Source organism: Schistocerca americana, chromosome 10 (assembly GCF_021461395.2).
Source record: "Schistocerca americana isolate TAMUIC-IGC-003095 chromosome 10, iqSchAmer2.1, whole genome shotgun sequence".
NCBI lineage: Eukaryota > Metazoa > Arthropoda > Insecta > Orthoptera > Acrididae > Schistocerca > Schistocerca americana.
Window position 1 is genome coordinate 17,604,376 of NC_060128.1, and position 5,464 is coordinate 17,609,839.

Below are 5,464 nucleotides of genomic sequence, written 5' to 3' on the forward strand. Positions count from 1 at the left end.
GTCACTGTTACTCTCACCTTATTTTCTTGTCGGCAGCCCATCTGATGTTCATTACGTTTATAGATTTATGACTTTTGCTATTTTGAATGTCCTGGCTAGGTCATCTTCTTCCTCTGTAACTTGGTGAGCCCGTTATGTGGTCGGTGGGGATCGGATAGGAGTGAAGTTTCTGCCTCCACAAATGGGTGTGGGGAGAGTCCTCGTATGCTCTTATAATTTTGTATCTGCCCAACCCGTAGACATTTACCTCTCTTTAAATTAATTCTCAGCTGTGACAGAATGTCTGCAAGGTCGCCACAGGCTCTGGAAATTGGGGAATATCGGGGAATTTTAAACACGTCAGGGAAATTGGGGAAATTTGAAAAAACACTAGAAATAATCATTTTTGTCTCGGTATGTGAAATGTTTTGTTTACTGATGTGTCGTGCACCGTCGCTGAGCACATGCGCCTCTTCCCTACTCCCTCATTGCTGCTGCTTCTCTTCTCCCCTTCCTACCGTTCCCATCAATTCGCAGTCGGTGCTGCCGACACTTCTTGCCGCCAGCCTAGCAGCTGCCGACGAGAGGCGTGGAGGTGTGGGGAGTGGTTTGTTCGGATCTGATTCTGAGAGACTGTAGACGCAGTGGCCAGAGCTGGCAGCCCTGCATATGTGAGTTGCATCTTAGTGATTGTGTGAATGCGTGTGTGCTCTTGTTTGGCTGTGGCTGAAAATTTAGTTGTGAGAGTGTGATTGTCTTTTCTACGTGCCCGTTCTGGTTCAGCGATCGTCTTTACGGTGACTCGCTACCTATCCTCATTATTATCGATTCTCGGAGTATTCGTACGGATCGAGCACCGTGGCCTCATTTCGTCGACGCGCTGTCTGTGACTCTGAATAGCTGGCCACACGAGTGGATTTCCGTGACGACCTAAAACTGCAGGCCGTTTCTGCGAGTATCTGTAATGTGTCTGGCCTGCCGTTCAGTTTCCACTAATGTGCAGGCCCTGCCTGTCTGATCTAGTCCCACTGATCTGCCTGCAGGCCGGATCTGCTTGTGTGTGGTGCGATGCAGCAGATTTTCACGGTTTATCCTCGGACCCAGGTTTGCGGTGCTCCTCAGCAAACCAGAGGCCGTGGGCAATGGATTTCAGGAATTGTGACTGTCTCACTACAAGTACGTTGCACAGTGTGGCATTTTATAGACATTTTATTTGTTCTAGTACATTTTGGCACTTCAAAAGTAGTTTATATATCAGAAAAATTGTGTTGGTTGCTGGCAGCTTGTGCACTATGTACTCATGTATTTGTCAAAAGAAAAGTCACGTAATACTCACTAGACATGGCCTGCACCTCAACAGGTATGGGAAGGGGAGGTTGGCAAAGCTTATACGTGACAGCATAGGTGGGGTTGGTGGGATCACTCGTGGGAAAATTCCTGCAGTAGTGGGTGTTAGAGCTGCACCTTTTTTAGATTGAAGTCAGCTGATAGGTATTCCTGCTTAAGGGAAGTTTCTCTAACAAGGGAATCACTTTTGACAAAGCTTAGGTATCCGAGTAATAAGGGAATTAGTATATTTCATCAAAATATACAAGGTATTAGAGATAAAGTTAGTGAACTGCTTATAGATGTTGACTCTGAAATTATTGGTATATCTGAACACTTCTTAAATAAGGAGATAATTCAGAGGCTTCCTTTACCAGGATACAGGTTGGCTGGCTGCTTTTCGAGGAGCTCTTTGCAGTGTGGGGGAGTAGCCATGTATGTGAAAAATGGCATCCCATTTGAGTCAATTGATGTGTCAAAGTACTGCACTGAAAATGTGTTTGAATGTTGTGCAGGTGTGGTTAAATTTAATGGAGCTAAACTTGTAACTGTTGTTATTTATAGATCCCCAGACTCCGATTTCACAACATTTTTGCTAAAGCTAGAAGAGGTTCTTGGTTCACTTTATAGGAAATACAAAAAGTTAGTTATATGTGGTGACTTCAATATTAATTGTATAAGTGATTGTGCAAGGAAGAGGATGTTGGTAGACCTCTTTAATTCATATAATCTTATGCAAACCGTATTCTTTCCAACGAGAGTGCAAGGGAACAGTACAACAACCATAGACAACATTTTTGTTCATTCCTCATTACTAGAAGGGCATTCTGTTAGCAAAAAGGTGAATGGCCTTTCAGATCATGATGCGCAAATTTTAACTTTAAAAGATTTTTATGCTGCAACATGTGTTAAATATAGTCATCAGTTGTTCAGGAAAGCTGATCCAGTTGCTGTAGAGACCTTTGTAAACCTTATAAAGGAACAAGAGTGGCAAGATGTTTATAGTGCTGATACAGTAGACGATAAATATAATGCTCTTCTCAAGACTTTTCTCATGCTCTTTGAAAGTTGCTTTCTGTTAGAACGTTTAAAACAGGGTACTAGCACAAACAGGCAGCCTGGGTGGCTGACTAGAGGGATAAGAATATCTTGTAGAACAAAGTGGCAATTACATCAAAACGTTAGAAACAGTCAAAATCTAAATGCAGCAGCCCATTACAAACAGTATTGTAAGGTGCTTAAAAATGTTATTAGGAAGGCAAAAAGTATGTGGTATGCAGATAGAATAGCTAAGTCTCAGGATAAAATTAAAACCATATGGTCAGTCGTAAAGGAAGTTGCTGGTCTGCAGAGACAGGTCGAGGATATAGAATCAGTGCGTAGTGGGAATGTCCGTGTTACTGATAAGTCAATATAATGGAAGGAAACATTCCACGTGGGAAAAATTATATATAAAAACAAAGATGAGGTGACTTACTGAACAAAAGCGCTGGCAGGTCGATAGACACACAACAAACACAAACATACACACAAAATTCAAGCTTTCGCAACAAACTGTTGCCTCATCAGTTCTCAGCCATATCTGTAACTTTTCCTTTAGGAGTGGTCGGTTTCCTGACCAATTAAAGTACTCGGTAGTGAAGCCACTTTATAAATATGTCTGCTTGTGTCTGTATGTGTGGATGGATATGTGCGTGTGTGCGAGTGTATACCTGTCCTTTTTTCCCCCTAAGGTAAGTCTTTCCACTCCCGGGATTGGAATGACTCCTTACCCTCTCCCTTAAAACCCACTTCCTTTCGTCTTCCCCTCTCCTTCCCTCTTTCCTGATGAGGCAACAGTTTGTTGCGAAAGCTTGAATTTTGTGTGTATGTTTGTGTTTGTGTGTCTATCGACCTGCCAGCGCTTTTGTTTGGTAAGTCACCTCATCTTTGTTTTTACTGATAAGTCACATATATGTACAGTATTTAATAATCGCTTTCTGAATATAGCAGGTGAACTAAATAGAAACCTAGTCCCAACAGGGAATCATATAGCGCTCTTAGAAAAAAGTGTTCCGAGATTGTTACCTGAAATGCTCCTCCATGATACTGACAAGAGGGAGATTGAGTTAATAATTAAATCACTAAAGACCAAGAACTCTCATGGATATGACGGGGTATCTAGCAGAATACTGAAGTATTGTTCTATGTATGTTAGCCCAGTTCTCAGCCATATCTGTAACTTTTCGTTTAGGAGTGGTCGGTTTCCTGACCGATTAAAGTACTCGGTAGTGAAGCCACTTTATAAAAAGGGAGACATTGATAATGTTGACAATTTTAGACCTATTTCTATGCCATCGGTGTTTGCTAAAGTTATCGAGAAGGTTGTATATACAAGGTTACTGGAGCATTTAAATTCACATAATTTGCTGTCAAATGTTCAGTTTGGTTTTAGAAATGGTTTAACAACAGAAAATGCTATATTCTCTTTTCTCTGTGAGGTTTTGGACGGATTAAATAAAAGGTTGCGAACGATAGGTGTTCTCTTTGATTTAATGAAGGCTTTTGACTGTGTTGACCACAAAATATTACTGCAGAAGTTGGACCATTATGGAGTAAGGGGAGTAGCTTACAATTGGTTCGCCTCTTACTTTAAGAACAGAAAGCAGAGGGTAATTCTCCGCAATATTGAGAGTGGTAGTGATGTTCAGTCCCAATGGGGCACTGTTAAGTGGGGCGTTCCCCAAGGGTCGGTGCTGGGGCCACTGCTGTTTCTTATTTATATAAATGATATGCCTTCTAGTATTACAGGTGATTCAAAAATATTTCTGTTTGCTGATGACACCAGCTTGATAGTGAAGGATCTTGTGTGTAATATTGAAACAGTAACAAATAATGTAGTTCATGAAATAAGTTCGTGGCTTGTGGAAAATAATTTGATGCTGAATCACAGTAAGACTCAGTTTTTACAGTTTCTAACTCACAATTCAACAAGAACCGATATTTTGATCAGACAGAATGGGCATATTATAAGCGAGATGGAACAGTTCAAATTCCTAGGCGTTCGGATAGATAGTAAGCTGTTGTGGAAAGCCCATGTCCAGGATCTTGTTCAGAAGCTAAATGCTGCTTTATTTACTATTAGAACAGTATCTGAAATAAGTGACAGTTCAGCACGAAAAGTAGTCTACTTAGCATATTTTCATATGCTTATGTCGTATGGTATTATTTTTTGGGGTAATTCTTCTGATTCAAAAAGGGTATTTTTTGCTCAAAAACGGGCTGTTCGAGCTATGTGTGGTGTAAGTTCGAGAACCTCTTGTCGACCCCTATTCAGAAATCTGGGAATTCTGATATTGCCCTCACAGTATATATTTTCTTTAATGTCGTTTGTTGTTAGCAATATTAGCCTATTCCCAAGAGTTAGCAGCTTTCACTCAGTTAATACTAGGCAGAAATCAAATCTGCATGTAGAATGCACTTTTCCTTGACTCTTGTGCAGAAAGGAGTGCAATATTCTGCTGCATCCATTTTCAATAAGCTACCACAAGAACTCAAAAATCTTAGCAGTAGCCCAGACTCTTTTAAGTCTAAACTGAAGAGTTTCCTCATGGCTCACTCCTTCTATTCTGTCGAGGAGCTCCTGGAAGAGCTAAAAAATTAAGCAAATTCCAGTGTTACATTGTTGATTTTCTTCATTTAAACTTACGACTTGTCACCTGAATATGTTTTTTTTTATATTTCATTTTATCTGTTTCTAATATCATGTTATAATTTTATGTATTGACTCGTTCCATGACCATGGAGACTTCTCCTTAATTTGGTCCCACAGAACAATAAATAAATAAATAAATAAATAAATAATAGATGTAACACGATATCAAACATAGTAGAACCAACCTTTTATTGGCAGCCACCGACAGAGCTGGTTTACACAGTTCATCCCCATCTTACACACTTCTTTCAAGAGGCCTACTTTTTTCTGAGGTTATTTATGAAATTGGTGAAGGTATTTTAAATCTCTTTTAACTCCAAGGGAATGCGTATTTTTGTCACCAAAAATGTTTTATTTATTTGAAATAAATTAATATCAGTGGTTTTAATGAAACACGCATACCGTGTGGCTTGCTTTCTCCATCTAAAAACAGTTCATTACAAAAGATGTTGAGGTTAGTACTAA